We start from the raw sequence: 10,806 nt of genomic DNA on the forward strand, positions 1-10,806 counted from the left end.
CTGGGCATCGTAATTTAATCAAAGAAAGTTTATAGTTGGTATATAGTATGTGATTTAAACTATGTAACTAACTAACATTTAATTTACAGAAATAATTTAGAAATTCTATGATTCAATTCGATCGTTTATGCGATAGACCATTGCCGACTCAAGTAGAAAGACGATACATTCACAATGACTGGTCCTACTTTTCCGCCACTCCCGTTGTTGTCGATGGATGACGTGTCATTGCCTGTCATTGTTCTAGTGCTCATACTGACGCGTCTGTCGTGTTCACACAGGGAATGGTTTGGTTTGGATAGATGAGTTACATGATAAATAATACACTAGCATTAACACACCTTTTACAAATTAATGTACCTAATGCATAGATCAATCCTACATATTTTTTGGAAATAGATATTACCACCGGTTTTTGTGTGACGGACTAGTCTGACTTTGACAGCTGATGAATGACAGGAATGTATAAGTATCATTTATTAATAACACTGATAGTTAATATATTTGATGTGAGAATTTTTTATAATTCAATTTGAAACGAGAAATGGCGAATCAATATATCAAGCAATCTGGGATCTAATTTTGACAGCTGAAAAGTGGACCACTCGTTGCTTGTACAAAAAAATATGCTCAGGCTTTATTAATCTAAAGATGGTGGTGGAAACCGGCTCTTTTATCTAAGCTCACCTCGTCTGCCGCACAGCCATAAATCAAACCTTCTAGTAACGTCGATCCGGTGTTGCATAATATGACGACCGCGCACATCTGCCTAGTGATTGTCGCACGTAACCTCTCAAAACGTATGGATATGTAGGTGCGGCAAACGGTGAGCCAGTCAGTATAGGAATGACCAATTTTTAGGTGTTCGTACGCGTTCTAGCGTCTTCGACTCGCTGCCTGAAAAGCATGCGATGTGCTGATTATAAGCACTAGATATTTTTTTTCAAACTTAAAAGTCGTATTCGACCAATCGGCGGAGCTTCATTTGGCAACGTGTGTTTTGTGAATAACGAATGCTAGGCGAGTTTATATTTGAGAGCCGGCTAAGGGTTAACATATTTGTCCCCAATTGATAACGTCATTATACGAAACCGGTCTCAGTTTATTATAAAAAGTGTGGAAAGTACAAATGATAAGAATATAACAATGATAAGTGAAAATTATAATATTATATTGTTGATATTATTATTTGCGTTTAATAAGTAAATTATCATTAAGTCAGGAGAGGTCTATGGCTACGTAGTTTATCTGACTTATACGCTGGTAAATGCAAACACTGCCATTCTTAGTGATTATTTAACCTGCCACTGGATGACTCCAACGTCCAACGATTGTCTCTTCTTCGAGCTATGCATCCAGCCCATCTCCATTCAAGGCATTTAATAAACTCTATTACATTGCAAGTGGTATCCAGTGGTATCCAAGAAGTACAAAACGTCCGCAAGGTAGACCTAGAGCCCGCTGGATCGATGAAATGATAAAGTTCTGCGGAAGTACGTGGCAACGTAATTCACAGGACCGAGAGAAGTGGAAGCAGCTTGAAGAGGCCTTCATCTAGCAGTGGATAGATTCAGGCTGATGATGATGATGATTTAACCTGCGTGTCCCTGAGAGAAATCTTAGAATTCGGGAACATCGGAAGTTGTTCTCCCAAGGTGCAGCACTAATGCCAATAACCGTGTGCAATCAAATCGCTTGGGACATTGATATATTCTACCTACGTGAGGATGAGTTTAGGTGGACGTTGTTTTATAGATTCTTAAAATATGGTCTACTCAACTCATTCGGTGTACTCCCGTGTAGTTCATAATTTTTGTAGTTTTACTAATTAATATTGGTTCTATTTATTTGATTTTTCAACGACTGTTTCAATACATTTTTTTTTTTAATGTCATGTTGTGAACGTCTTGAATGTGTAATTTGTAAAGTTCACTTTATGTAGATAAATAAATAAATTTGAATGTGAAGTTGAATGTGAATGCGAATGTGAATGTGAATGTGAATGTGAATATGAATGTGAATGCGAATGTGAATGTGAATGTGAATGTGAATGTGAATGTGAATTCGAATGTGAATATGAATGCGAATACGAATGTGAATGTAAATGCGAATGCGAATGCGAATGTGAATGATTGTGAATTTTAATCACTTCTCCTCGTAAGCGGAGCAAATTGGTCTACACAAGGTAGCGGTATATTTATTCACTTTTTATGAGGTATGGTTGTTAGTTAGATATTTTGTCTACTCATTAGTATTTATAAATTATAATTAAATACACATTGATAATAATAATGTATATTTTATTTTATACAATACATGGGATCGAACTCACATTTATGGATTAAGAGACTTTTAATGATAAGACGTGTTTAATTATTTCAGAGCATACTATGTTATATTAAATTAGTGTGACCACAAAAGAAACCATAACAGGTAAAATTTTGCGATATGATAGCTGTTATCGAGCTAATTAAATTTAATATGGGTGGACCGGATATGTCATTTCGGGAATGGATAATTGCTAAACAAAAATGCTGTTAAACAGTGGCAGTAAGCGCCCATATGGGAACCTTAAGGCCAGTGGCCAGATATCGGTTGTTATCGTGTCGTGTGAGCTCAAAATATGATATATTATATAACCCAGTGGCAAAGAGTGGAGGTAGGCTGTTAAGATCCGTCATAAACACACTAAAATTTGTCAGTCAAACGTCATTATTTTCTGTCAACTGAGACTACAATGTGTAGATAGTGTTTGTTAGTTTTTAAAATTCAATTAAATACTGATTAATTCAAGCTTCAGTTAGTAGATAATAGTAAAAAAATACTCGTTTATCCATAAAATATCTAAAATTATGTCATTAAACCATACATCATTTCAGATATTTTATAGATACAAGAATATTTTTTATCGATTATAGTTTGGTATTAGACAAGGCTTAATTAATTAAAAAAAACTAACCAACACCATAATATGTAATATGTATTCTTAATTCAACGAAAACAAATAAGTATGACTGAAAAATAAGCACTATTTTGTCCGATCGCCCATGACATACCTACCTAAACTATTATGGTTTGGTTAAGGCAAGGTTTGATTGAATTTTAAAAACTAACCAGCACCATTTTGCAAATTGTATTCTTAGTTAAATGAAAACAAATAAGCATGAGCAGAGTTTAGTGTGCACTATTTGCGTTGAATCTTAACAGCCCACCTCCACCCATTCGCGACTTTTTTCTTCACCATTCGCCATATTATTGTCTCCATACCATTTTTTGCGTTTATCAACCAATGACTATCAACAGGCGTTCGTCAAATTGGTACTGATGCAATACATGAAGAACTTTTCGAAAACCAGGTTGTGAATTGAGATCAATAGATTATGGTTCTAGATTCTAGACCAGTGGTTCTTAACCTGGGTTCGATCGCACCCCAGGGGTTCGGTGAGTCAGTCTCAGGGGTTTGGTGGAGGTCAAAACACACACGTTTAGTGTTGAGACAACAGATGTCAATGATGAATACCTCGATGAAATCATTGAAATTCAGCAAAACCAGGTTCAACAGCAACTCTTCAGAATAACAACGCTCTCAACGTTTTGGTGTCAACAAATGGTAACATACCCTGTTATTGCTAAGAAAGCTCTGGAGATTTTCATACCGTTTGTTACAACATATCTTTACGAGCAAACCTTTTCGAGGATGCTGGACATAAAAACGAAGAAAAGGAACAGACTTTGTTGCAAAAATGACATGAGAGTGGCACTTGCCAAGGTGAAGCCGCGCATTTCTGAACTGGTCTCTAAAAGGCATGTTAAAACTGTGAACTAATAAGCTCCTCCTGTTCTTAATCGCACTTTGACTGCAACGACTTCCGGTTATCGACGAGTTGTCCACGTGTTAAAACTGTGAACTAACAAGCCCCTGCTATTTAGTTAATCGCACTTCGACTCCAGCGACTTCCGGTTATTGCCTAGATCTTGTCGGACAGTAGGTACATAGATTCTTCTATTATTTTAATTAGGTTTTGAAGTCGGTTTGATAATTTTATTGATAACACGAATAGTAAGCAATGGTGATGAACCCTTATTAGACTTATTTATGTTACCAAAATAGGCATTTACCTGTGACCTAGTGGAATATTGTCAATATTGTATGGAAACTCAAGTTGACATCACCGGAGCAGGCAGAATTTATTAACTTCGTAAATTTAAATTTCTATTTTAACATATGATGAACATTACAAATGATAAGTTCAAGACGTTCACAACATGATATGAAACATTATTATAAAGAAGAAAAGTAATAAAAACAATACAAATGAAAATATAGAAAGAGAACATAATATAAACATACAAAAGCAGTGAAAATACAACTATACATCTATAGAAGTTCAAAGAAGTATACCTACTGAGTTTGCTAAGGAGACCGTATTTTAAGAATTTATAAAATGGCGTCCAACTAAACTCACTCTCACGCAAGTGGAATATATCAACACCCGAAGCAATTTGGTTGAACATAGTTCGTCCTGCCAATTGGCATTATCACTGGCAGGTTAGTTCTGCACCTTGGGAGAATAAATAACTGATGCTCTCTATTTCCGAGATAATTATCCAGAATGGCTGAGTTCTCATTTATACCTCGTGCTCGTGCATTTATACCTCTGTGCTGATTGCTGATAGTTTAAAGAGTTTACATCAACTGGTAGAAAAGGTTAATGAGGTCAGTAATACTTATGGTTTAAAAATGAACCTCAAGAAAACAAAACTATTACCAGTATCAAAAACAGCGACACCAGACACCAACACAAATTTTGTCATTAACAGCGAACCAATCGAACGTATGACCCATTATAAATATTTAGGTACATGGGTCAGTGAGAAATGGGACCAGTCTCAGGAAATAAAAACTAGAATTGAGATCGCAAGGAGCGCCTTTCTCAAAATGAGACACCTCCTTAGCAATCGAGATCTTAACCTAGGTCTGAGACTGCATATGGTACGTTGTTATGTGCTCTCAATTCTTTTCTATGGTATGGAAGTATGGACGCTAAACCAAGAGATGTCACGGAGACTTGAAGCTTTCGAGATGTGGCTGTATAGACGCATCCTCAAAATTCCTTGGACTGACCGGATGACAAATGTTGAAGTTCTCAATCGAATGGGGAAGGACCGAGAAGTTCTACGTAGTATCAAAACCAGGAAACTACAATACCTCGGCCACATTATGAGAGGACAAAAATACAGCATTCCCCAACTCGTCATTCAAGGAAAGATCAATGGGAAGCGTAGCAGAGGACGGCGCCGCATTTCGTGGCTTAAGAACCTCCGTGATTGGTACGAGTGCAGCTCCGCCGAACTATTCCGGGTAGCAGAAGACAAAGATAAGATCGCCTTGATGGTGGCCGACCTCTGCTAGGGGATGGCACAATAAGAAGAAGATAAGTCGAAAAAAATACGTAGCTAAATAAAGATCTTTCCTAAATTGCAGACTGCAGTATGTAAGCATACCTAAGAGAAAGTCAGTTGGATAAAGCCACGGATAGTATCCATATAACCTCAAGTAAAGGGAAGGTTAATATCTAATTTGTCCAAATTTTAGTTGTACCATACTTGCACTCGCTAATAATTTTTAATTAAACTATTTTTCTTTTCACACATTTTAAATATATTAATATCCCAATATTAGAAGAACAAGATCGACGCCTTCCTGTATTTTGAACTTCAAACTATTAGCATCTTCATGAATAATAAATAACCCCTAAAATAAAAATAAATAAGCCGTAGTGGTTATTCCAATAAAACCAATATATCAGGTTTCAGATTATGTAAACATGTTGCTACTAGTTTTGTTAAAAACATCTCATTTTTTAAATAATCAATTGAAAAAAAACATTAATTACGTCTATTAGTAATTTGATTAAGTTGATTATCTTGAAAAACAAATCATTAAATTTAATGCACATCGCGGGGTTACTGCCAAAACTTTGTAAGTCTCAAAAATATGTTATGGAGTTATGACCGTTTTAAAATCAGGCGTCTTTTATAAAATTGATCTTAGTGTAAACCTAATTGTATTATATATTTTAGCTGATATTTATTGTTTCTGTGTTAAATTTAATATAAAGGTAGTGGTAATTATTTTAATATAGTATAGTTAATTTAGTAGAAAATATGGTTAACTATATTGCGTTCAAATTTGGTAGTCGTACCGGGAAGAAACATGATTGTATAACGTTTCGTAGTTAAGTTAGTAATAATAAGATTGAGTTTCTATTGTGCGTTATACGCAAGAAAAATGGCTTCATATAGCTGAACAATACACACTCTCGTTATTTACTCTGAGGTAGGGATTGCAATACCGGTAATTCAAAACCGGTATTCCAGTATCAATACTGAAATACCGGTTTTAAAATCCAAAATACCGGAATTTTCGGCATTAAAAAAGCACACTCGTTTACGTTTTTGAAAATTAGTTATTAGTTATGTGCTGGTAAAATGCAAATATATTGAGTGAATCCAACAGAGGTGAAAAAATAATAAAACAAAATTCATCAAATATATATAAGTAATTGTTGCGATGAATTATCATAATATTATTTCGACATAGAAAACATCCGTGTCAAAAATGTTCAATTATTCTATAATTTTAATATTGTATATAACTGTACAAGCGTTGAATTTAAGAACTTTTTCCTGCAGCCGGATTTATTTGCACTTGATGAACTTTTAAGGGCTTTGGTTAAAATTATCAATATATTAAAATTATTTGTAAAAAAATCACTAGTTCTACAATTATGATCAATACATATTTTTAAATTTCAATATAATAAATGTAGATATATGTAGATTTTTGCTATCAAATAATATTTTAAAAAGATTTTAACAGCTATATTTATTGATAAGCACCTACTTCTGTTTTTTTGATGTTTAAGAAATACCGGTATTCAATAGTAAACACCGAAAAACCGGTATTGACATTTTCATTCGGTATTGCAATCATTACTCTAAGGCTCCATTCCTTCAATCTGTATAACTTTTATTTCCGTATTTCACGTGGGCTATTACTACAAATTAACATATCATTAAGGAAAACTATTTTCAATTGTAAACTAACGGTTTGACATACCTCCTAACTATTCCATAAGTAATATTATGCTAATTTTATGAGTGTGAATTATTTATTATAATTTTAAATATTATTCATATTATCTTATTTGTTATTTGGGTTGTCATTGTATGTTCTGTCTTCTTCCATGTTTCACGTTCTTGGCAGAGGTCATTCCTTAGATCAATGGTGGATAACCTATTTGACAGAAGGGCTAATTTATTTATTTTATAATCGTCAACGACCCACAGTGGGTGAAAATGTAGAAAAATATTGATGCATATATCGTCTCTGTTCTGGCAGAACACGCTAACTGGAGAATACTAGTTTTGAGTAATTTGACTTTGAAGTTGTTAAAATATTTGAAATGGCCTATCATGTGAGTTTATTAAGTAATCGTATTAAGGATGACTTTTAAATAAAAACTGTTATTTATTAAGAAGGTTTCCAGACGGTAAAGTTTGAAATAAGGAACATTTTGGTATAACTAACTCAATATGTCATTTTTTCGAATTAGTGTATTCTGCCAGAACAGTGACGATATACTATACAAGACATACACTTTATTATTTAAAATGTAATAGTTGCATATCCGGTATTTCAATCACTCTCCATTCTATATTACTTGCATATTTTTTCGATGAAACTTAGTATCAATCCAAATCAATCATATTCGTTATGAAGTATACACTGATTCGCGCCTATTTCTTCATTCTGTACATCTGTCTACTTTTAATTATTGTATATTACTTGGACACGGGATATCGTGTAGTAGGTATCGAAATAACCATATAACCTTAACATGGCCCCCACGTCTTGAAGCCGGCTTCCAGGTCAGTTTGTTTGACAGGGCTCCCTACCTATTGCTAAGGTTAAGGGCAGTGTGATACTCTACATTAGTGTTCCCCAAATGGTTAAATTAGGGGTATTCCGTGTAATTTTAACGATTTTTGTATTTTTTTAATAAATTCAATTGAATTATTGAGTTGTCGACACTCACCATCATATTATGAAACAGTGATCACCATCCTTTTTTAGTAACCAAATAATATGCGAACCTTCGCCATATTGGATAAATAGTCATTTTTATTAGTCAGGAAACACAAAATAATTATAAAAAAGTTGTCGCTAATCCAAAGTATTTCTGTATTCAGTCACTTTGGTAATAGCTACTCAAAAAGACTCGATAGATATTAATCTTTAGAGATGTTTCGTTAATTCTCAATTTACAATAATTACATGGTGTAAACATGTCAATGTATCATGAAATTATAAGATATAAATGCATCAGTAGCCTGATGCTGAGTACCTCCGCTACACGGAAGTACATTAGAACATGTATATGTCTGAGAGCGATTGCTTGGGCGGCTCTCGAAAAAATTCGAACGTTCGCAGTTTATATATATACCGTAAAGTTGTCGCTATTGGCAAGGCGACTATTGTTGCAAAGGTAGGGCGTTCAGCTGCTAACCGAAAGGTCGGTAGTTCGAATCCACAGAAAAAAATATCTAAATTTATGCCACAAATAAACCATACACAATTTTAGATATTTAATAGATAGAAGAATATTTTTAACGTACCTATATTTGTCTTACTAAGGTTAAAAAAATTGAAAATCTAATAAACTAAATTTTAATAATAAATATGACCATAAAATATAATGTTATAACAACGTAACTGGGGAATTAAATCTGTATCTGTTATCTTTGACTTCAAAAAAATTTTTTTAATGTTTTCAGATACTTTAATTAATACAGTTGAAAATGTAAATTATTAAAAAAATGTCTCAAATTGCAAGCTTCGTATTTTTCCGCTAGGTCCTTCTCTAGGTACAACCCTTCCCCGTCTAACGTATATTTGTATTACTATGGTTAAAAATATAAATTAATAATTTAAGAAATACACTTATTAGTAATAAAATAAAAAAAATTAAATATAAAAAATAATTGTCAGTGAAAAATAAAATGTTCCCAAGCGGCCACCCATCCAGGTAGTATACGCACCCAATGTTGCTTAATATCGGTGATCGGAGCTTTGAGAGCGCTCTGCTAGCGTAAGCGTAGCGATGACGCGAAAAATTTTGTAAAATAGTAAAAGTAGGTAACATTTTCTGCGTTACAGTTGAATTTCTTCCACACAATTTTAATATCGTGGCAGGCAAGCGGTAAAACATAATATACATGTTAATAAAATATGATTTAATTAAATTAGTCAAATCACACAAAACCGCATCGCAAAGCCACATATTATTATTCTATAATGTTATTACCGCATAAGTAAAGTGTGCAGGCGACTCTTTTGTTGTTACAGTAAATGTGTGGTGAGTAATTATCTCACTTGCCTGGTTCATCCTCCACACCGGGCCCTTCCTGAGCCCTGTCAGCCCCCCTCCTTATGGGGGCCATGACCATAACACCCAAATTTTTATATATGTATATTATTATTTTAAAATGAATAGTAAACAGGTTTGTAATTAAATATAGTCTTTCAAAATGCCAAAACATTAAATAGTACTGCATTATTACTAACCTTGAACGTCTGATACTAATTATTATTAATCAGCAATTCTATTTAATTTATATATTATAAAAGTAACTGTTATTTTATTGAATTTTTTCAAGGAAAAATGTATTTAAATAGAGTCAGACTGTAATTAATAAACTTTTTGATATTCAACGGATCCAAGATCTCTTGGATAAATGCTCCTGAAACATTATCAGTCAAAAAAATATGTTTCACATCCAAACGTAAGGTATTGTGATCGCGGGATTAAGACCGGGTGTGGTGCGGAGTGGTAGTAGTTTGGTGGGGCCATTAACTTCAATGGTCCAGGATAGGTAGGTATCCTACACGCTGGTCGCCTACTTTTGGTAGAAAACGGCACCAAAAGAAAAACTGTTAAATTTACAGATTTTTATAATCATTATAAATTTATTAATTTACCATATTAAAATAATATCAAAAGGAAAAGCAGATACTTACCAATCATCCCGTGATAAATAAAATACTGTTCATTTTATTACAAAAATATTTATTCAACGGGACAGAACGATACTTACAATAACTTAAACCATTGCAAGAGATGATTTTTTCTTATTTATAGTGTAAAAAAAATTAAAATACAATAAGAGTTATGCCTTGCAATAAACCTAAGTATCTACTGCATACTGATGTCTATCATACATAATAATTATTTATTATAACATAATATTGTAAAGCACCTTTTTGTATAGTGTAGTTAAATTAAACAGAGATTATTTCAGAAAATTAGTTAATACAAAAGTAACAATGATAAAATTTAGAGAAAAACTTAGGTTATATTTTAATAATATAATATATGGTCGGTGGTCAATAATTATTAATGAGGTGATAATATAGTAAAATTAATAAACAGTACAAAATAATGTTCACATTATTACATTAGTATTACCTAGTTTAGATTTATGTAAATTAAGGTCCCACGTACTATAAAAGGTCGAAAATAAAAAAGTCTAAACATCGGTAGATGTTGCAGGAAATATATATATGTATACATCATTATGATTTCCTATATTTTTTGAGAAAAAGATGGATCATGAGATAATTGTATGTAGGTACATATTACATTAAATCTTTATTAAATACAAAGGTATATCGTGGCAAATAGTTCAGTGCGCAAAATGTTTCAATTTCATCAAAATTATAAATCAATGCAATGGAAAGTT

Source organism: Rhyacophila brunnea, unplaced genomic scaffold (genome assembly GCF_057557595.1).
Source record: "Rhyacophila brunnea isolate RB1 unplaced genomic scaffold, BYU_Rbru_1.0 scaffold_22, whole genome shotgun sequence".
NCBI lineage: Eukaryota > Metazoa > Arthropoda > Insecta > Trichoptera > Rhyacophilidae > Rhyacophila > Rhyacophila brunnea.